This window comes from Aythya marila, assembly GCF_965140915.1.
Source record: "Aythya marila genome assembly, chromosome: 6".
Classification (NCBI taxonomy): domain Eukaryota; kingdom Metazoa; phylum Chordata; class Aves; order Anseriformes; family Anatidae; genus Aythya; species Aythya marila.
The window spans coordinates 38,653,534-38,676,701 of NC_139047.1; the positions used below are offsets into that span (position 1 = coordinate 38,653,534).

A 23,168-nucleotide genomic window follows, 5' to 3' on the forward strand; every position below is an offset into this window, starting at 1 on the left:
TGGGACGTGCCTGGGGGGGCGCCGGGACCGCAGAGCCTGGCTCCCGTAGCCCCGAACCGGGCGCAGGTCGCTGGAGCCCCCCCGGCAGCTCCCCGTGCCGCCGGCTCCCCCCCCCCGACGTGGGGGGCTTGGCCCCGGGCTGCGAGCCCCGGCTTGGCCCCTGAGAAATGACTCCACGAGCGGGCTGCCAGCCTCCGGGCCCCCGGGGAGGGAGGCACCTGGAGCATTTCACACGAGCAGAGGTCCCCCGGGACCCGTCCCCAGCGAGATGCTCCCTCGGGTGGGGTGGCTCCATGCAGCCCCGTTGTGGCAAGAGGGCTTTTCTCCATGGCCAACATCACCGACGGCAGCACCCCGCGGTGGGGCCTTGGTTGTGCTGCGTGCCATGATGTGAACATCAGTGTGAGCACCCTGCGCCTGCCTGCTCCCAGCTCGGCCTCTCGCTGCAGCTCGCCCTGCGGCCACAAACCAGCCCCGTGTGGGATGTAACACCTCGCGGGGGCCTGGTACCATGCACGGTGCCATGCACACACAGGGCTGTGTGCCTCGAAGCCAGGGAAAAGCTGGAAAAAACGTCTGGTAGATGTGAACCTGCAAAACTCTTCGCCTGTGTGACTGTGGCTGTTATTAGAGGTAAATGGCAGGGAGAATAAGCCCATTAATGCAGACTGTTAATTGAAAACAGGACTTGTGGAGAGAATGTAGTTTGCAATTATGAACATAGTTATTAAAATATCATTTTGCTTTTTAAAACGCCTGACTCTAATACAGAGTACGAAGCAGTTGCATTTAAAGAAGTTAATTATTTCCAGAGCTTCAAAAAAGGAAGTCTAAGCTGAAAATGATTTACCAATTGTTAAGTCTGTTTTCTAATTATCAGTTTCACAAAGCTGCTGTGGAATACCAGTTTAAACTGATTTTTACTTCCACGAGGAAACATATTACTTGTGTGCATGTTCTGGTCCCTCCCTGGTGGTTTGCTCTGGGTGTTTCTGTGGCACTGGGTCACACCTACAGGCATTGCTTCACAGCAGCTCCTGGATAACACCGTAAGCAATAAGCACTGATTTGAGAAAGAATGATATTAAATAAAAATATTTGAACTGTACTTTAACCTGCACACAGAACAGAGGAAACGCTGATTGTTTTTTTTCAGCTTTAACTAAATGGGATCCAGTTCTTAAAAAAAAAAATAAGATTAAAACTGAAGTAAAAATTGAATCCCATTAATATTCCTAGTGAATAAAAATGGGTTATTTTGTGGATGGCAGAGCTTTAATAATAAAAGGTATTATAAAAGCCTGGATTGAATATTTACCAGATGTTCAATACAAAAGCCAACAAAATCAGCCCGTATCGATGCGATAAGCAGGAAGAAATATAATAGTTTCCAGATCGCAACATTCCGGTACAAGAAACCATTGGAAAAACAGGTCAATTCTTACATTAGTCAAATTCCTATTAAAATAGCCCATACTTTTCAGCAGGAAAATCTGCAGAAGTAGCCCTATCGACATATTGACACGAGACACAAACACATTGCTTTCTGGCTCACAGCAACCCAATGCCCCGCAGAGCTCGCCGAGCGCGGAGCTGCTCAGACCTGGTGAAGTCGGGGTGGGCGAGCTCTGCACGACATTTTGTGGGATCGAAGCCTTCGTGACAATATCCCCCACTGCCACAGTCACTCAAGGTATTACTTGACTAAGGCTACACTGTGGTAGGACAAGATCCAGGGAAGGGAACAAACCCTCTCTTGCAGAGGTAGGCTCTGGATAAGGCAGGGTTTAGGCAGGCTTTGGCACCCTTCTCTGACTGTGTCACATGCGGGGCAGAATCTGCGCTCTCTCACTGATGTAAAATCTGCACTGCTCTACGTTGAATTAGCCTGGATCAGTAGCAGAGCAAGGCAGGGGACAATTTTCTGTTCCCAAGTCTCCGGGCTGTAAGGCTCAGACGTTCTTTGGAGTCGATGACTTCAACATAAAGGGACGAGTACCAGCCCTGCTGTTCCACAAGAATCTAAAATTGCTTTATGAAGGCTTTTGAAGAAATAGTTCTAGTCCTCCCCACTTACTTAACATCACATAGTGGCTTTCTAAGAATCTATTCTTTGTGTTGTAAGAAGATCCTATTTAACGCAGGCTGTTACTGTCTTGTGTGTCTAGTTATTGTTCAGCCTTCTGTCAAGATGCTTTGACGCTGCAAGCTCCCAGCAAACACGACTAGCGTGTGAGAAAATGCATAGACCAGTGAAAACCTCTTTGATAAACCTGAACAATAAAGTATCTGCTAAAGTAGTAAATCTGCATGTCTGTTACACTGTCAAATATACAGGTTAACATCTGGAAAGCGAGTTTGGGGAATTTATTCAGGGGAAAACAGAGCCGGAATTAACTGCATATGCTGGTATATCAAAAAATGCAAACAAAACAAAACTCTTGACTCTGTCACACAACATCCTTCCTGGGATGGTCAATGCCACTGGGACAGAAGCAGCCAGGAGAGAAGAAGGGTGGATTTTGGGGAGAAGAGTATGCAGGGATGCAGAGTAGTGGAAAGGAAAAAGGCAGGAGGGAATTACTGTTTTTAAAAGCCTTGTCGATATTTAGCAAGGTGGAAGGTGCAGATCTACCCACTTTCATTATCAATACCCCCATCAGCGACCAGAGCTTACTTTGATGAAGGAATCAGAGGAAAGCTGGAAAATACCTTCAGATCAAGGCGTGAGTCAAGTGTTGTTATTAATAGCACGCTTAATTCCAAGTGGCATCTAAATCAGGTAAGTCTGGGAAGGTAAAATGAAGGGGGAAAATTGCCGTAAGAGCCTCTGATTAATGAGTAAAATACAATTATCTATTCTCAATGAACAGGCAAAGTACTAAACATTATGACCAACATTTTTAGAGAGCTCCCTGGACACGGCTCTAGCCCAGCACAGCTGCACAGCGGCTGGGGAGTTGCAGCGTGACAGCCGGCCCCGAGCACGGCCCCACTGCACGCACAGCAGGCACCTCTGGGCTCTGCAACAGCCACGGTGCCCTGCGCAATGCAGAGGAAGCCCAGCAGCCTCACCTGGGGGTTTGTTCTGGTAACCAAAACCCTCGGGTTAAAGCATCCGGCGCTGCCAAAGCTCCAGTCTTTGCAGATATCCTCTACGTGCCTCAATCCTTTCTAAATCCCTTTATTTAGCTGATGCCTGAATTCCAAGGATGTAGGGTGAGATGGTATGGGTCAGGATCTTGCTCTTTTCAAATACTGCATGTTATTACTGCTTTATCTAAGTTAAGCTCTGAAGTGAAAACCATTCCTTACTCACTGAATTCGAGGCCTGAATTAGCATTGTTTCTGTTGCTCCTTCCTCGTTCTGACTAATCTTAGCATCGTACCCAATGGAAAGTTTAACTTCACGGTCCACTGGAGGAGTTACTGCAACAGATACTGGTTTGTCTTCCACAAGATTAACATGAGCCTTAGTGTGTGATATCCCTCTTAGGAATTTGTTCACTTCAGTAACAGCAATAAACTCCTGTCCTAGGGGTTTCTCAGTTACTCACGCTCCTGGCATCCATTGCCAGCGAGGCTTTCACTTTGCTCACTTTTTTGTTAACAAAAAAATCATGTTGTCCTCTGGTGTATGATGCTTTTCCAGCTATTTTTAGGTTCGTTTGCTGTACTACGGCTGCCTGGCAGCAGAAGCGTGGCAGGGTGTGATAGATGAGTTGTAGCTGCTGCTCTAAGACAGTACTGGTGTCAAGCTATTTGCACTAGTGCACAGGAATAAAGCGGTTATTCTGATCTTTTTTATATACTTAAACATTACTGAAACAAGATAAATGTAAAGCTTTCAGCTCAAGAGTAACCTAAAACCAGAAATAAAATCCAACTGTATCTTTTGCAAGGGCTACTAGCAGAAATTAGAAGAAATTAGCAAACTGTGGTCATTTAACTGAGGGCACAAAGGAAGATGCTTGCCAGGAAAGGTGTCTGAATTACCAAGGACAAGCAGTGGTTTGGATTCTTCAACCATGCTTGAAGCAACTTGCCTCCAGCTAGCAGGAGAGCATAGACAAAACGGATGTCGGACAGAATTAATCAGTTTAACTTCTTTTGTCCACGCAGAAATCAAACCTTTTAGAGATATTCAGAGTCAGCATTATACATAGAGTAAATTGTTGGCTGTGGTAATCAGCAATGATGAACAAGTGTTATTAAGTGCATAAAAAGCACTTATTAATATGAGGCAGCATCTCCAGGTCAGTATGGTTGTATACACTTTTATAAGCTACACACCTCATCCTGTACTTTATTTATTTCCAAAATATTTGCTTTTTTTTTTTTTTTCTCCTGAAAAAACGTGCATGTTTTATATTCCAGACGTAACCTGAAGAACAGGAATAACAGAGAAGCAGTAGATTCTCCTTGCGGAAGACAACGTAGCTCTGGAAGCTGAAATGCTCTGTAGTAACTTGAAGTAAGAGTTATGTTTGATTTAAGATGATGAGCTTGAGCCCTGCCTTCTTGTTGTGTAATTTCAGACAACCATAAAGGATCTTAGCTAATATTTGTAATGGCACTGTGGTTCAGATTGGGTTTATGCGCATGTCATCTGATACTTAGCACCAGAAGGTGATGGGTTTCAATAGAGACACATTTGTATTTCCAAAACTTTTCCGGGAACGACAAAGAGGATTTGTTCTGAGAGAGCTCAGAATGTCTCTTCCTTAAAAATGCGATACTTAGCAAGCAAGTGGAAATAAATATATATTTTTTTTCTTACGTATGTTTCTGCATGCTGGGGACTGAGTGAGAACTGCAGCCGTGGACTAAGGCTCACAGTGTTTAAGTCAATGCTTTAACAAATAACAATACCAGTGTACTTTTGCAGGATTGGGGTACAATATCTTACAGAGCATTGTAACCGGCCATTCTATTTACAAATATAAAATTTCCTGTCTGTCCTTGTGAGAATGCCATGCTGGTTTCCAAATCAGCTTCTGTCTTGGCCTCACAGATAGGACTGTAAATTAAAGCCCGTACAGAAAGCAGCAGCATTTAGCTGTCTGGGTGCTTCAGCTTTATAGTCTGTGTAAACCTGTATAATTGTGCTACGCTCTGTCTGTCTTCCTGAGCTTTACAACAACATTCCTATTTGCATCAAATCCTGGAACGTTAATTTTCATCTCTTATTACGCTGAAGAACAGTTGAGGTTCCTTTTATTAAGTCATCCAGACTTCCACCTGCTTCCTGAGGGCTAAATTTGGCTGAGAAAACCATTGTAACATTGTGTAATTAATTTGCCAGTCAAATAATTTCTTCAGGGCTATAATTTACTTATCCGTCTGCAACCCTAATGAATCTCCCAGTTCAGAGCTTTAATCCTGTTTTCTGCCTTTTTATCTCCTTTTTGACTTGAACTTTCATAATTCTCACTATTGAATGGGAATAACAAAAAGACAGCTAAATATTTAGATTCTGTAGTACGCATTGCATGCCTGGGAACTAATGAAACACTTCCCTGCTTTACTCCTCCAGTTCTGGCGGTCCACCACATCAAATAAGGGAGTTAACTCAATAAAAAGCAGAGATGTGAAAATACAGGAGAAAAAGTGATTTGCATTCGGAGGACTTAGGACTGTAACTTCATTCCAACTCGGTGTAGCGCATGTGCAGAACTTCCTCATTGTTATTCTGAGCACTGTGTTCCCTGACTAATGGGACCAGGGAAAAACTATTTGCTAAGTGCAAAAGTTGGCAAATTTTTGAGTAGTTTAATTTTGCAAATCACAACTCTGTCCTGTTTTTGTTGTTGTTTTGTTTGTTTGGTTTTCTAACACATTTATTGTTTAAAAAACAGTTTGGTTATGTTTCATAAGTAAGTAGTCAGTGTGTTGTTCATAAGCTCTGTAATTTGTCAGTTTGATTATGTTTTTTCTGATCTCTGACAGGAACATTTTTTGAAGGAGGACAGGAATGCTAAATAAGTTATAAATAATGCCAGAGATCTGTGAATAGTCTGCACTGACTCACCTGGGTACTCACAAACACATGGACAATACAATCGTGTGATAGAAGAAAAATAACTTTAGCTGCATATTTATAAATGTCTGGTGCCATTAAAACAGGCTCTGGCAATAGGTCAAGACTTCTAAGAGACAGTACGCAGCCCTTCAGCACCAAAAAATTAAGAAAGATGGCCCACACCCAGACTAGAGATCTTGTTCAGGCCAGGCAGCTTTGTGACTGTGTAAAGCCATGAACGTGGATGGGTGAATGGGATCAATGACATGAACTATCTTCACATATTTGTTTTATGCTGCTGTGTTTTAGTTCTGTATTGTATTGAATTAGTGTGTTTATTTTAAGAAGGAATTTTGACTGCAAACATTTAATTCTGGGAATGAGTGCAATCATAGGAAACCCTATAAGAAAAAAATGCCTCTCCCCTCACAGCTTTATTGGAATTGTTCTTCTGAAGTCTGTACGTTGGTAACTTTGAAACTGAGCTCTTTTCAGGCTGGATCCATGGAATCCATCAGCCTGGAGAAAAAATTCTGTGGAAAATAGGGAGTGAACTTAAACGTGTGTTCAATGAGAATTGATGAAAAATGCAAAAACCTGATCAGATTCAATGAAAACCATATCCTCAGGGACAATGAAGGCCTCCGTTAAACGCAAGTTCAGTTGGTGAGGTACCAGGAATGAGTTAATCCCACTAAGAAACGCAAGAGGAGGGACGGCCAGATAACAGAGTGACATTGTTTTTCCCTGATGTCAGCATAGAAACCCAAACACAAAGAGGTGAATGTAGTCCTATGAGAGAGCTGTTGAGAAAGCTGAATGTTGAGTTTGTGCCGAGGCATACAGCAGAATTAAAAACTACTCCGTGCAAGATGACAAAGTGTTTCCTGGAACCAGAGGCTGCCTCCAGACATCTGGACAAGACCAGGGCTGTGCGGACAGTCAGGATCATGAAATGCGTGTGCAGTATCACTGGGAACTTTATTGCTCCTACGGCAGCAACAGCTCTCGATGTCTGCTTTCTGAAGTTTTAAGAACATGCAGTGTTGGTAGGCTTGAGTTCACCACTGAGGAGATTTATAGCTATAAATGGGTCATTTTGATTTACTGTATAGTTCAGTGTAAGGCAAATTATTTCCTCCTGTAGGATCCACGTGTTGAGTCTTGCCTGAATGCCTCAATTTATTCCTTATTTGTTAGGTGGTGGTCTATAGGATATTTAGATCTAGCAGCGATACAGACTTTGCTTCACTATAATACAAGCTGCACATAAACTCTTGCACAGGCAACACAGGAATATTAATTAAATGCTTGCTAATATGCTTTGGATCTGTACCTGCTCTTCTCAGCAACTTGGATGTGCTCTGCTGTGACCTGCCTCCCAAGGAGGAAGTTTCACAGGTGGGTTGTTTGTCCATCAGAGCAGCCATCCATAAAGACACAGTAATACCTGCATTTGTACCACATTTGTTTTCTGCTATTCTAAGATCTACAGAAGGCTAAATTAAAGGAGGGAAAAAAAAAAAAAAAAGTTTTTAATGGCTTTGTGCTTTTATTTCAGGGAGTGTTGTCAACCTGCTCTGCACCTTTAACTCAGTCCTGTGATGAGCCACTGTAACTCTGTGCCCTGTGCTAAAAGACAAGGCAGAATGTGAGTTGTTGAGGTTACAGATTTCAGACTGTGGCACCGGAGGAGCAGTGCTCAGCGGGCAGTGCTGAAACTGCCACGGCTGCGTGTGGCAGCTTGTTGTAGTGCTAGAAATTAAACACACTCTGGTATTACGTGCTGCAGTGTGGATGCATACTGAGGGCAGAATAGTGCTTGCTATGGAGACAGACAGCGCTCAGATCCTGAAAACAAATCTGGGAGGCGTGTGGGACCAGGCAGTTCCCAGTAGAGCTAATGGAAGTTGCTGGTTTTACTGGGAATGCACAGCCAGAAGAGCCTGGGTGTTTTTTTGTTTGTTTGTTTGTTTGTTTGTTTCCTTTTAGTATCAGGGCTCTGTTTTCACCATTTAGGCAGGAACAAGCCCAGGAGAGGTGCGTTTTACGTTAGGCTGTTATCTGGTCACTCAAGCTGACTCAAGAGGCCGCAGACTTGTTAGGGAAACCCAAGGTAACGGGAGGCGGTGCTGACACGATGTGTGCGGTAACACACGGGACCGCTGCGTGTTAGCAGCCCCCTCGGCTACCGGGCCTCGACCCACGGGGCCCTGGCGGCTGTGGCGATGCCGCCAGCGGGGGCGCTCGGGCCCCGTCAGGGCCGGGCGGGGGCTCCGGGTCCGCGGCCTGGGGCCCCGGCACCGGGCCCGGGGCTGGCGGCGCCTCAGGGCCCGGCCCGGCCCCGTCAGCGCGCGGCGGGCCCGCCCCGCCCCTCTCATAGCGCGCGGCGCAGGCCCCGAGCAGCCGGGGATGTAGCTCAGTGGTAGAGCGCGCGCTTCGCATGTGTGAGGTCCCGGGTTCAATCCCCGGCATCTCCAGCGGCTTCTTTTTGCAGAACGCGTTCCCACACGGCTGGGACCGGGCTCCGCCGCTCCGCTTTTTGCCCGCCGGTAACGGAAAGCGCGGCGAGGCTGAGGGTCTGCTGGGGCATTAAAAGCGAGCGGCTTGCGGCGACACGGAATTGGAAAAAAATAAATAAAAAGGACGTTGCATTGGCCGGGAATCGAACCCGGGCCTCCCGCGTGGCAGGCGAGAATTCTACCACTGAACCACCAATGCGCGCTGCGAGCAGCCCCCGCGCTCCGTCCTACCGCACCCTGCACCGCGCGTACAGCCCTGCTGCTGCTGCTGCTGCTGCTGCCCCTAACCTCACCCCTACCGTGAGCAGTTCCACCCCTTATCCCCACGATAAAACACTCCCAGAAAGTTAGCCATAGTTGTGTACGTTTTTCCTCTAACGGATTAAAAAAAAAACTATAAATCTGCATAATAAACCCAGCATGCTTTACATGTAAAAGCCTGCAGAAGCAGCAAAAGGGTTAGGTTTGTTCCTCTACGTTCCTTACGTTGCCAGAGGAGGCCACCAGTTACAGTAGGAGATGGTTTGCACTGTGGTGTAATGATGTCGTGTTCCACTGTGAACTGTGTACAGTGTTGGCATTTAGTTTGCCTTGGACAAGTTCCCAAGAACAGCCACGCACAAGACAAAGAACTCAAGGAAAAGCAACATTAAGCATTTTGCACCGGGCAAACATGAAGGTGTATGCATGAGAAAAACAGCTCTGTGAAAACACATGCTCCCGAGAGGATGAACTCCTACAACCAATCATCTCATGAAAGGTTGCAGGTATTTTCTTCTTGGATTAATAGCAGTCTGACACTGCAGATTACATCCTGATTTCCTGTGTGATCATATATCAATACCAAAACGGAGACTTCCCTATGCAGAGCTGTGTTTATCAATCCTGGAGTTAGTACCTAACTGTTGCAATTGCATGCTCACTTTGTGGAGAGGATGGACTTTTTTCTGCACAAATAAAGCAGAACCTGAACAAAACTTGTACTCTCAGTGAGTCTGGAAACAAAAGTGAGACCAGTTTGCCTGTCAGCCTGTCAGATACCAGGGGCCAGTATTTCAGCCACCCCTGACCCAGTGCACCAATGCAGGCCCGTAACAAGGCCACCACAGCTCCCTTTTCCTCTAAGCTTCAACTTATTTTCCTTTGTCAGAAAGCAACACAGTAAATTCTTCAAGTAATAATTATTATTTAGGCCTTTGCTTACAATTCCACCAGTCAGCCCTAAAAAACTGTTTTCCCAGAACCAGAAAAAAAAAGTTAGGCAGATGTGAAACATACTCATACCGAGAAGACCCTAATTTACTATTTCAATATATCTGACAGCCATGCCGAGGTAAATAGCAATAGCTGATGAAATGGTTTCCCCCCTACTTTTATTCTCTTACCTCCTTCCACTTCTGCTGAGCCGACGGGGTGGTCAGGCAGGGGGAGGGATCTCCTTGGCCCACCGAGGTGGTGAACAGAAGAGGCTGAGTTTCTGTGGAATTACTGCTTGTTAGAGAATCATCACACAGACAGTCACCACAGTAACAAACTTAGCACGATTATCAACAACACGCCATTCCCAGAGTCAAAATGAAAGCAGTTCTTGCTCTCATAGTTAGTAATTTAGAGAACTGTTTCCCATGTCTGTTAGACAATGTTTTGCATCTGTGGACATTGGCTGAAGAGAGCTCAGTAAATCAGGAGGAATTTGGCTTGCTGGAGCTTGAATGCTGCTCCAGAACATGCTCTGCAAACCCTTTTTCAAGCAGCATGACACAGGCCCACACTTAACTTCCCTTTAAAAACGGCTGTATAGTGGAGACTGATGAATGGAGAGGATCAAGACCTATAATATTAGAAAATGACAGTCCAGAGTCACAGAAGTGGTGAATATTTCATGAGATTGGTTCAGCTGATTAATTATCTACATCCTATTCCAATGAGACAAGGAATCCTTCGGAGTTTATTGTCTTAATCAGCACAAAGGCTTGTAGAATGTTCCCAGCAAAATCAGTGCAGAAGGGTATATTTTCAGTAAGGCTACCACAACATTACAGGAATATCAAGTGAAAGTACTATCTTACCACAAATGTAAGTACAAACAGTTCATAAAAACATGTGTTCAGTAGCTTTCATCCATAAAACATGCATAATTTTAGAAGTTCAGTGGATGGCTTGAATGGCATCAAGAATCCAGCTTTGTACAACATCAAGGGAGCTACTTTCATCTGAGATTATTTTGAATATACCTTGATACATTTCTAACCAATACCTGATGAACAGATGAGGAGGATTATCTTTTCAGAGACTCGGGCCATCATTCCCTTCATTTTAGCTCAAAATCTTTCAGGTGGTTAAGGAGATGCTATAAACCTTCAGCAGAAACAAGGAAGGCAAAACTTGTTATAGGAAGAAAGAAAAGGATTTTCTGAGGCCTTGTTGTCCCCCCCAAAAGAGACAAATACACTTCCTTCCATTCCAGGTCTCCTTTAACGGGGCTCTGATCTTGCTGCTTCTTGACACAGCATCTTCATACGGGGCTCTGCTGCTGCAAGGTAGAGCAGATGGGTTCCAGGCACTGCTGCTGACCCTGCTGTGCACCTCTAAGGAGGATGCTGTAGCTCAGGGGCACTTACAGCCTCCAACGGCTCACGTTCAGGGGGTACAGCTGCATTAGGTATAAGGTAAGGATTGACGGACAGGCAGTGGTAAAACAGCTCAAATCAAGCTTAATACTGTGGCTGCAAATTACCCTGGGCATGGTAAGTGGATGTCGTTCATCCCCTCTTCTCCGTCTGGTATGGCCATACATTCCCATGTCACACAACACAGTTATGGATCTGCAGCCACCCACATTTGAATTGCAGTTGCATCAATCCCTGTATTGGTATGCAAAAAATAAATAAATAAATAAATAAATAAATAAAAATAAAAAGGAGTTCTTGTTAGAAATAATTCTTAGGGAATAATTCAGACTGACCTCAAACATAAAATACCTCTTTGTAAGAAGAAATGGCCTGGATGGCCTGGTCACCCCTTTCTTAACTGACCAGTACCTAATTCCTAATAGCACCAGGAAAATCCAGACAACACTTATTACTGCCCCAAAATAATGGTAAATAACTGCAGGCCTTTCAAAATGGTTTCTAAAAGCCTCCTTAAATAAAGGCTTCCAGCGTGTCCTCTTGTCTCTCTTTCCAAAGTGCAGAAAATTTATACCATCCCTTGGCAGCTCCTCCGCTGAGCACAATACGTGCATATCAACTTGATTTTAACAGGTCAGGGAGTAAGTTGGGCACTTAAAATATATCTACTTACCTAAAAAGACAAATGAATCTGTATTGTAGAGCCTTCAGCAAAGACTGTTCAAACAAAACAAACAAAAGAATTGTGGTGATCTTTTAGGCAAGACTTATAATGCAGAACAACTTGTCAGGGCAGGTTACAGCTCTAAGGACTAGCAGTTTTGACAGTGTCCCTTTGAGCGCAGGGAGAGCACAGGGACTGGTAGGACAGCAAAAGGTCACTTGGTCACACGTATCTGCTGCCTCTTTTACGTTTCTCTCAAGACCCACTAGGCTTGTCCCAATTAATTATTAAAATCTGCAGGGAAAATATTTCTGTAGATAAAAAGGTATGATATTAAATTATGGGGAAGCTGGAGGAGAGCGAGTGTAGTCCAAAGCAGTGCTAAAAAACATCTGAGCCATGATATCAAACCCACAAGCTTCACACACGAACAGAAGTCATTTACATCTAGCAATGTTTATGTGTTTCAAATGGAAGAGAAATGGAAACTTCCAGATTTTCCCAACTCCCTTTGTTTTCAACTGAATTGTTCTGTATTACAGGAGGTCACAGAACCCAAGCTGGTAAGACAGATGTGGATATTTCAAACAACTTTTTCCAACACTACTATTGGTGTTTTTTTGTTCTTGTTTGTTTGTTTGTTTGTTTTCTAGTGATCTGCATAGGTCACTTGCAATTGTATGGACACCCTGAAAATATTTGTCCCAGATAATACGTAAATGCTGACAAACAAAAGCTATCAGCCAAGCAGTGCTAGAGAAATAGACATTAGAAAAAGAACAAGAGAGTCCAATCTTGTATTTCTTCATTAATTACTGGAATGTTAGGTTAAAGCTTTGAAAGTGATCATATATGTCTTTGGACAGGTTTTCTAAGGGTTTTTTTCCTAAACAATTCAATAGTGAAAATGTCTGGATAAAAAAGCAAATGGGTGTATTCACATCAGCGGTGCTGGTCTGTCATTGTCTCCGAGAAAAAAAATAATAAAGCACAAATTCCAAAAAGCTTTTTCCATTCCATATTCTGAATATAATCCCTCCCTCTGGCATATGTAAAGAGAAGATACATTTTAAAGGCTTTTTTTCACATTTTCCACCACAATAAAAATCCTTATAAACAACAGAAAATATACACTTAAATAGCCCAAAGAGTCTTGCTTCCTACAGGTATCGCCCGTTTTTACTCTCTCTCCCAGTGAAATCAGTATCCTCTATTGGACCTAGCTCAGGTTTGAGCCCCAGAAACATACTGGCACTCTGCCTGCACTCCTGCACATTGCTTCGTACCACGTCCTGGCTCTCCTGTAGTTAAGATGCCTGCGCTACCATTGCAGGGAGAGGCCAATTAATTATTGTGTTTGTTCTGCAACAAATAATGTGACCCGTGACCTTATTCTTTTAAAACTGCAATTTTTGCATTTGCTTCTGTGACTCAGCCCTGATTTGTTATCTTTATATAACAGCAAACAATAAGACATAATTATGATGATAACACATTACTTCCGTTTTAGTAGAAAAACGAGCCTCTTTCTCTTTTCAGACATGCACACAAACACGGGCACACACACAGAAACGCGGTGGGCCTTTTATCTGCTGAGTATGGGGGGGGGAATATTTAAACACAAGCAACACAGCCCTGCTGCAGCTGGTAAACCGAGTATGTGGTATGAAGCAATGCAGTTGTATTTCCGAATGACACCCAATAGCAGCAGCCAGAGCTGGGAACACGTAAAATGTTCAATCACAGCCGTGACTAAGTACTTTTATTTTCCAGGGGTGGGACCTACCATGCATCCTGCTGTAAAAAAATCGCAGCTGAGAGATTCCATTTCTGTTTCTGTTTCTGTCACTTCTTTCAACTTCTCTATGATTATTACCCCTCGCTCCTCACAAAGACATTTTCCTAAAGACAGATTAGGAGAAAACATATTTGTGAATGTATGAACAGATTTTCCTCTTATGATACATAACTTTGGCATGCAGTCAGGAAATGATGATAATCTCTTTCTCTATCTTCCCTTGCTAATGAAGAGAAACTGCCTCTGGGGTTAAGGACAAGAGGTGAACTCTCCCTGAACACAATTTACACCTGCTGGGCACATGATTGCAGGCATCCAAAATTCTTGTCTTGGCAGGTGTCCCAGGGACCAAGCCACACGCACGCAGACCAGGGAGGTAATGTCTTGATCCAGACATTAAATAAAAACCAAGAGGGATGAATTCTGTGATACATCAAGGCATTTCAGGTTTTGTTTAGCCTTGTAAAAATCTTGCACTACTCAAACTTATGAAGACCTGTTTTTACCAACCAGTAACCAAGACAAAATCACAGCTGTTGGTGTAAAGCCTCATCAAGGAAGGAAAGAATTGTCCTTCCCTCATTTGTTGGTAGCTGGGCCTGGAGTGTCTGAAGAACCCATCCTTAAAGAGATGTGATCCTCATAAAAGTTTACACTGCTTCTTGGTATTTCCCTCTTATGTGACAAGCAGCACAGGATTTTCTACCCCCCTTCTGATTTTGTTGTTTTGGAAGAGTTCATGAAATGCAGAATTTCTGGGATGTGTTATGTGCTGACCTGGAAACTGGGTGTAGACACATTTTACACCCATACACTGTCTTGTTTCGAATTGATCAAAATTTACCATAAATTGATGCTGACAAGGCAGCTACATCCAGGCAGACGACATTTAGGAGTGAAAATACTTGTTTCCTAGCCCAGTTATTCTTATTCCTTTCTCACACTGGAAAGGAAAGGAAAGGAAAGGAAAGGAAAGGAAAGGAAAGGAAAGGAAAGGAAAGGAAAGGAAAGGAAAGGAAAGGAAAGGAAAGGAAAGGAAAGGAAAGGAAACATGAAAGAAAAAAAAAAAAAGAGAGAGAGAGAAAGAGAAAACAAAAAAAAAAAAAAGAAAGAAAATAAAAAGAATTAATCCATAACCTTCTGTGGCTTTTTCTTTCATTTTCTGTTCCTTCTGTTCAATTGAGGTGTTCCCATGAAATGGACTCTAAACCTGGGTATCTATGGAGCACACTAATTCCCTCTGTCACTGGAGATCTTGTTTCCTTTTAAAAGCACTACCAAGTCTCCTAATTTGTCTGGTGCAAAAACTACTTCCAGCCTGAATATCACTTACTTTGCAAAACTTCTGAAAGCCAACCCTTGCAGTTGTTTACTGACTTTAAATGCCACCTAGAGAATTGATAGCCATACATTTATTATTGCAGCGTCCAATTTAGCTCACGCAGTTATATCTGACCCCCGAGGGAGGGATTAGGTTCCTGCGGCCTCCTCGGATGGGACCTGTCGCTGACATTCAGCTGGCCAACAGGTGACTGGAGCGTGCCCCAAGGAGGCCGTGTGGGAGGGAGCTGTGCCCCGCCGCTCAGCGCGGCAGCAGGTTGTTTTTCTGTGCCTGATAGAAAACACGTCTCATGCTGCCTGTAAAGCATGTTGACTAAGCAGTGAGCACGGAAGAACGGCAATAAAAGCGCTTGCTGGGAGGCAGCCAAGAAGCACGGTTAGAGACAGCCGGTGCCCGTGTGCCTGGAAAGCAGGGACAGGCAGGCAGCGCCGTGCCCAGGGCACGCAGGGACCCTGCGTCTGTGGCACCGGCTGTGTCAGGCAGCTGAGCCAGGCTGTGCCTGGACAAAGACAGACGCACGGCGGGGCGTTTGGGGACACAGGCACGGGATCAGCCAGTGCTTTGGTCTAGCATGGAAAAAGAGATCCCAAACTCTTGTGGAACCACAGCTGCAGGGCACTACAATGTACAGCTGCTGGGAAAAGCCCAGCCGAAAGTTCAGCAATGAGTCTTGGAGGGCGAGGAAGATCCTGGTGTATTACTATCAATCATGTGTCTGGCTTTCTTGCTGCAAAAGCAACAGCCAGGAGTCCCTGGGTGAGTCCCAAAAACACGCAGCCGTGTTTGCTGGCAGTGTCCCTAGGAGCCTGGCGCATGGGGACCACAAGGAGCAGAGAGCCATTACCAACCACAGCTTGTGACCCGTGCTCTTCCCAGGCCTGCCCCTGCCTATGGCCAAACAGAAGGCAGAGAACACCACAGATACTCAGAATGTCTCCAGGTGTCGCCCCCTGCTATGTCACACAACCCACTTCCAGGCCTCACAGGGCAAGTGCCTCATTTAATTGCTGGAAGTTCAAGATCGGAGATTTGCTATTTTGGAGAGCCAAGGAATTGGGAAGCTTGCAGCTCAGGAAAGCCTCAACAGGGACACACAAGCCTGCACACCGTGTCCTGCAAACCCGGAGTGTGATCCCCTGCTGCAGCGCCTGTGGGGGTGTTTCCTCGTATCTCCCTGGGGTGGGCTTGGTGACCTGTGCCCCGATGCAGCACACCCAAAGGTGGGCAGTCTGCCTTATCTGCTAAGACTGGGATTCACTGGTACGTGGTGCTGCTGCCAGGCCCAGTAACAACCAGTACGGCACTGGGGTCTGTAAGGACTGCAGTTCCAGCAGGCGGGCAGCTGGAGCAGCTCAGCGAGGCAGCCACAGATGCAGCTCCTGCACCAGCTTCAGGGCACAGGAGGGCTGCTAGAGAGACCTGAAAGTGACCTGAAAGAAACCTGAAAGTGACCTGAAAGTAACGAAATGTGTGTCTGGCTCTGCACACCCCACATACAGCAGCTATTTTATGAACTCTGATGTTCAGTGCTGTTCTGGGCAAGAACTCCACGAATTCCTCTGTAACCCCTCCGGATCCCGGCTGTGGTGTCCCTGCCACAGCCCGGGGACCGCTCCCCGCTCCTAGCTGGGAACCCACCCGGGGCCAAGGAGAGCCCCCAGCAGCTCCCCGCGCTGAGGGGCTGCGGGGCCGGGCAGGGCCGTGCCGGGCAGGGCGGCCCCGAGCGGCGCCATCCGGGCAGCCGCGGCCCGGCCCCGGGCGCGCCCAATATAGCCCGGGGCGGGGAGGCCGCCCCGCTCCGCTCCGCGCCGCTCTCTTAGCGCCCGCCTCCGGGAGCAGCCGCACCGGCGGCGGCCGAGCGGTAAGGGCCGGGGCCTAGCGACAGCCCTGCACCGGGCACCGGCACCGGGCACGGCCGGGAAGGGACCGCGGGGGGAGGCGGCTTCGCGGCGGGGCTGGGCGGCGGCCGGGGGGCTCCGCGGGGCTCCGCGGGGCCGGTGGCGGTGCGGGCACCGTGCGGCGCTGCCCGCCCTCTGCACGGAGCCCTGGGGTGGAAGGGAGGGTTAGGGGATGAGCACGGCTTCCGAGCGGGCGGTGCTTCTAGGGGGGGGCTGCCCGGAGCCCCTCGGCAGCCCCCCGGCTGGGGCTCAGCACCCTGACACTGCTCCGTGGTGTGCGCAGCCCGGGTGGGGGCCTGTCTGCGGGACCTCTCCCGGGGTTTCTGTCTCTGGGTGACCTGCTGGAGCAGCCTGCTGTTGTGAAAGAAGCACGTAAGGGCTGTGCCTGTGGATGCTGGGTGCAACATGGGCATGGCTGTGGTAACGTCGAGCTTTGGAGGAGGAAGGCAGGGTTACCACCTCGCATCGGGTGCCTTTGTGTGAGCATTTCTGGGTGAAAGTGCTCTGGTGAAGCAAGTAACTCTTGAGCTTCTTCTGAGTGCTTATCTCTTCTAATCAGTCACCTCAGTAAACGTTTGTAAGGCCATTACTGCGGGGAAAAGGTACAAGAGTGCATGTGGCGTCCCGGACTTTAAAGCCGTCCAGCCTTGGTACCTGCTGAACTTACTGTGCTTTCAGTAGCCTGGCAGGGAGGATGCTCCAAAAGCGAGCTCCTCTCTGCCTGCTGCCAGGAGATGGGAGCCCTTTTCTCCACCCTGGACTCGCTGTGTCCTTGTGCTGTGCCCAGTGCCAAGCTGCAATTAGTAATGTTTCCTCACTGCATTTAGTAATATTTCCTCACTGCTGTACAAGGCCCTAGCTTCAGAGAGCTGCCGCTGCGCTGAGCCCTCTCAAGGGGCAAAGGTATTGAATTCATGGGAGGAGCGGCCGCAGGAGCACATCTCCAGGCCTGCCACTTGCAGCCAACTGGTAGATAAAAAAGGCAGGGCAGCTGCAGAGTCTGGGGCTGCCGTGCTTTGGAGACTTGGAGCGGTCTGCGTGTGGATCTGTTACCGCTGTGGACTCTTGCGTTTCTCATCTGCTGGTTCTCAGGTTGTGGCTGTGCTTCTCTGCATGTTTTATTTTCATTCTGTGTACCTGTAGTGTGCCTCTGTGCTGAGCCCTCTGCGAACCGTTACTGCTGTTCTGTATTTCCAGCCAGGGAGCTCCCTGCGTGCGAAGCTTGCTCAAGTGTAATTACACTGCCATTAGCCTGAAGACTCTGAGGTCCTTTTGTAAGATAATCTCCTAACCATGGATAAGGAACAAGCTTGGTGAGGTAGCTGTCAGGAGCACGGTATATTTTTAACTGAAGTTAATCAGGCCTTTCCTTTCGCTCATTGGGTTATAGGTACAGTTCCTCAGAAATGTTTAGGGATGGGGAGCAGTGACTGATAAGCAGCTAGTAATGACTCAGTCTGATATTTCAAGATCAGTAAGTGTTGCTGGTTAAGTATAATCCAGTTTAAGCTCTTCTATAGTAACCATAAAGACAACGGATGTCCACATTGTTTTGTGTAATTGTACTCATACGCAGAAGTAGAGTAAAAACAACTTCATGACCTAGGCCCTTACTACATAACAGTAATTTCTCTGGAGATCCATTACTGCCTTGTAATCTGTCCCTATTAGAAGTTCAGAAAGCTGGATAGGTTCAAAGGCCATCAGCGCAAACCAGTTTTCCAAATGAAAGCTCATACAGGTTCCTTTCTGCTCCCTAGTTTGCCTTCACATTTCTCTACAAACTTTAGCAAATATTTAAAATAAATGTGCTTTTTTCCCACAATGCCCAGTTTGCAACTGTTACTTTCTGCTTTCACAGGTAAATATCTCTGTTTCTGAAACAAGGGCTCTCATTTGTGACTAGCCCTGTTAAGCAGCAGCTTGCTTCTGTCAGGTGCCTTGTTGTGGTGCGTGTTTACGTGCTGGCAAACAGGATTTAAGAGTTATTTTACCTTTAAGTTCGTGGGCCTATGCTGTGCTTTATTTAAAACAGGGCTCTGACAGCGCAGTACACCTCAGTTGAGTCCTCCTGTATGCTGCCTGGCTTCCCATCTGCAGTTTGTGCCTGTCCTGCTGGGGATTAGCTGCGTCACCGCGGGTGTGCCGCCCCGGCTGGTGGGAGCAGGGCTGCGTGGATCTGCCCCCAGAAGGTGGGTAACTGTGCCCGTGACCTGCCTGCCTGCGGGCTTGTGACCTTCCCTGGGTGCTCTCAGAAGTTGGAGAGCACCGAGCAGTCGGGAGATGACTGAGACTGGGGATGGAGGTGAACATGAAATAAAAATTAGAATAGAGGCTGAAAAAAAATATCTTAAGCAGATCAGACAAAAGTGGGAAGATCTCCCTTTAAATAAGGAAGGTCTCATGTATCTCAACTGCTTCACGGGTGTTCATGGGCCTGGACTGGAGCTGCTTGCTGACAAGCCATGTGCACACGTGTATCGTGGAGGCTGGTCTCAGCAGCAGCCCTCTGCTGTGGGGCTGTGCTGCAGCCGTGCCACAGCTCTTGCTAATGTAGGTGTACTGGTACTCTTGCTTCCAAAAAGCACTGCTTTAGAGAACGTTTTTGTATTACATAACAAACAAACACTTTGCAATCAACTCTTACAGTATCATAGCATTGATTTGTTTTATTGGTTTTGGCAGTGCAGAAGGAGAAGCATTTTGTGTCCCTAAGTAGCTGTGTTTGAGCTAGGTTCCCCAGTGACTGTAACTCTGTCTTGGGGGTTTCCAAATGCCAGATGAGCCAACCCCGAGTTATAAATTGAAATGCCGATGGATGCCGAGTTGCTGTTTCTCTGCTGGCTGGGTACTGACTCTTGGATTGTGACTCTTCTGCTTGGCAAAGTGTTTCTCAAACCAAGTGCTAGTTCTGACTTCAAAATGATACTGAGTGCGTGCCTCTCCTGCTTGGGCTGGGTTTGCATGTGCTATCGGGTTTCTCAGTCTTCAGCCCAGTGTACAAAACTAGGCTACTTCCTTGACACGCCTAAGTAATTACCTAATTTGTAGTTATTTTTGAGCAGGTACCTGTCTGTGTATGCAGGTCTGTGCCCGATCTTGTAATAAGCAAACCACAGTTTACTAAACCTTGCTTCCTCCAGTGTCTGACTTGGGGGAGAGGGAGGGAAGGAAGGAACTGTAGGTATGGGTAGGTATTGGGATTGAGCTGAATTGGTGGGCTGTCTGACCAAACCTCTATCAAATATGCAGTGATTGAGGAATAAATATGCAAAAAGAAGGGTGAACGCCCCTCCAGTAACTGGCTGCAGTGAGAGCAGTTCTGATGGCAGCAGCTGGCTGGCAGTCTGTGCAAGTTAGCATTGTCTGTGCGTGGTGGAACTTATGGCTGGAATAAATCCTCACTCGTGGGGAGCTAGAATGACTATTTTGAACTATTGAAGCTGGAAGACTAGGTCGGCAAACAAACGTACGAGAATCGTTGTGTAAATGTAGCCAGTAACCAGGCTGGAGACTAGGCTTGTCGCTCCCTGTGTGGCTGGGGTTTGAAGTGATGTTTCAGTGGGACTGAAAGGAATTTAAATACTTCCTTGGTAAAACTTGTAAAATATATTGTGGTGTTTGTGATGAGGAAGCCCAAAATACAGATGGCCTCAGTGTTTCTTAATGTTCCTGTTAATTGTGAGGTACAGTGCTGGAATTGTCATCTGCAAGCATGTATTACCTCCTTGTCAGAAACCTGCTGCCTTTTCTGGCAAGATTATCGCTATCGGAAATCCCAAGAAGTATTTATCAATGAGACACCCTCCACACAGGAGAAAAGGTGGTTAGGTCTAAAAGTATAAATACAGGAGAGAGAAGTCAACGTTTATTCCTTGTAGGATAGTGCTTAAAGCAGTTGGCGTGTCATCTAATGCCTGGTGGGAAGATCGTGGTCACTTAAGTACAAAAGGCACTTCAAGAAGTTTGAAGCAGTGGGGACCAAAGGGAGGATGAGGGCAGTATGACTATTTTTGCCTTGTTTTTCCTTTATTTTTATGTGTGACATGCCAAGCAGCTACTTCTGGGCATGGTAGCCGTGCTGGATGCCTTACTTGCGCGTGGGAAGGCCTTTCCCCATATGCTGAACTGCTGCTTTGCTTCCACTAATTAGTGGAAGCTGGCCTCTGGGAGTTCTGGGCTTCTAAGTTTTGGGTGTGGGAATTCACAAATTTGTGTGGTCTGTGGCTTAAAGGGGCTGGTAGCCCTGCGAGCTGTCCTGGTACATCACGGGTTATGTTTCTGTGCTTGGTTGGTGAGGCAGTTCTGGGGTAATTACTTTAATTAAAGTGCCATAACTTGTGTTTAAGAACTTGAAGCCTACATGAGAGGCTTTGGGAGAAGATCTGGAGGATGGGAATCTGGAGCACTCATCTTCAGTACAGTCTCTGTGACAGCTGCATTATGTATCCACTGGAAGCTTATCTTGGTGTGTGGCTCTGTTTATAGCTGTGGCTTGCAGGAATTAGGTCCAGAAGTCACGAGGGCGTGTGTCAGAGCCCATGCAGCCAGTGAGGTAGATAACAAGCTCTGGTTGCCTCTCGGAGCGTGCTGCTTTGTTCTGCTTGTGTCACTGCTGGGGAGGTAACAGAGCACAGGGCGGCCCTGGAGGTGGGACCCGGGTAACCTGGGGAGAGGTACGCCTGCTGGCCCGGAGTGCTGCAGGGCAGGCTTCTTCACTGCTGGCTGATTGAAGCTTTAATTACTTGCTTCTAAAATGCTTACTTCAGTTAGCGTGGTCTGACTTGCTGTGTAATGTCCTAACCACTTTGGTCTCTTAAAAGCAAACAAGAGCAGCTACATGAGAGCTGGTGGATGATGTTATCATGGGAGTGTTAATGCGACATGGTCACATCCTTTCTTTGTGCTCTTTGGCCATTCCTCCATTGATGCATGCTGCAGACTGTCAGCATCTCACTCCGAGCAGTACTGCTTTAAACTTGTAAACTACCCGTAGTAAGAGTGCTAATTATGGCTTGACTGGCTTGTTGCAGCTCTGCACTCCATCACAGTGGCTACCTTTTAAGTCCTCCTGCAAGGAGGATCAAAAGCAGCATCAGAGGGAGCTGAGGGTAGCGTCTCTCGCTGTTTGGAGAAGCAGAGGCAGCGCAAGATTCCCAGCTCAGCCCGGAGCTCTCATCTGAAATTCACCTGAGAAGCTTTTGGGAAAAATGAAAAACATGAGACAATGCTACTGTGCAAATGGCAAGTTATGCAAACTGTAGTGGTGATGATTATAAGTTTTCTATTTTTGAGTCTTCATTGAGTGAGTCACTTTATTAGATGTGTTCATTTAAAACGGAATGCGAAGCATCCAGATTCCATGGTAATGGCCTCGTAAAGCACTCAGATATACAACATAACAGATTGGATTTCTTCTCTTAATTTAACAGGTTTTGCGTCTCATACACCATGTCTGATGGCAGCATACAGGGCGTCACACTTATTGCAAAGCTTTACAGTTTGTATCCATCTGTCCCTGCATTTTTGCTAAAGTAGTCGTCTTTCTTTGATCTCCAACTTGCGGCGCTGCGTCTGAATCCTCCCTCGCTGCCTTCGCGCCCTCCTCCTCCATTCCTCTCATTCTTCCACCAGCTTTCCCCGTGCCCTCCTTAGGTCTAGCCCAACACCTTGATAATTAGAAGGTACCTGAGCACAGAAATACCGGCTGCCTTGAGAGGGGGTGGGGGACCTGGTAGGTGTGTGTGCATGCTGCTGGCAGGCTGCATAGCGTTACACAACCCAAAATAAGATCCCAGCCAACAGGCAGGCTGTCTGGTAACTGCCTGGGCTGGGCATTGCGGGAAACGAAGACGAGTTCCTCCTAGGACTTCTGTCAGCCTGCTGAGAGCTGCAGGGAGGCAGATACTTGTCATATGGGGCGCCCTGTACAGAAGCTTCTGGTGGAGACGGGTGTTGAAATAATTTTTTAAAAAACAGGATGTAAGTTGCACTCTGTATGGTTTTGGTTTCTTTTTTCAAACGTGGGGCTGAAAGCAGAGCAGGAGAGCTCTGCTCTGGGGGGCATGTTAATGGGGGTGGAGTGCAGCCCTGGGCCGTGGTGTGGGAGCCTGGGGGGCTGTGGGTGTGGGGGTTCAGCCCAGGGGCTCACTGGCAGCAGCAGCTCTGGGGCGGGTGCTTCTGGCAGCAGTGACTGCAGTTTGGGAAAAAACACGCGTCTTGATCGTGGTGAGTGTGCCCTCTATTACCCGTTGAGAAATTCAGTGCAGGAGGGAGCAGTTCTTACTGTGAA

General features: G+C 46.7%; 1 protein-coding gene and 2 long non-coding RNA genes across 7 annotated transcripts in view; 2 read left to right on the top strand and 1 right to left on the bottom strand.

Moving 5' to 3' along the window:
- Positions 1 to 7,429, top strand: LOC309879426. 2 transcript variants are annotated; one of them, XR_014317742.1, is made up of 4 exons: positions 1 to 633; positions 2,613 to 2,782; positions 4,378 to 4,474; positions 5,537 to 7,429. It is a non-coding gene; the product is annotated as an uncharacterized lncRNA (long non-coding RNA). The 2 variants fall into 2 exon arrangements; XR_014317743.1 differs by lacking the exon at positions 1 to 633 and having other exon boundaries at positions 1,290 to 2,782.
- A 4,439-nt stretch (positions 7,430 to 11,868) lies between these two features.
- On the bottom strand, positions 11,869 to 14,785 carry LOC309879401. Its single transcript, XR_014317735.1, has 3 exons — positions 14,774 to 14,785; positions 13,625 to 13,740; positions 11,869 to 11,891 (listed from the first exon to the last, which is right to left on the bottom strand). It is a non-coding gene; the product is annotated as an uncharacterized lncRNA (long non-coding RNA).
- A 1,986-nt stretch (positions 14,786 to 16,771) lies between these two features.
- GPD2 (glycerol-3-phosphate dehydrogenase 2) overlaps positions 16,772 to 23,168 on the top strand; it is a 65,241-nt gene continuing 58,844 nt past the window's right edge. For 3 of the 4 annotated variants that reach the window (XR_014317733.1, XM_082763012.1, XM_082763016.1), the window contains exon 1: positions 16,772 to 16,839. The gene's annotated coding sequence lies outside the window, so the exon portion shown is untranslated. Of the gene's footprint in view, positions 16,840 to 17,902; positions 17,969 to 18,911; positions 19,069 to 23,168 lie in introns of those variants that run through there. The other variant, XM_082763013.1, reaches the window with a different exon arrangement.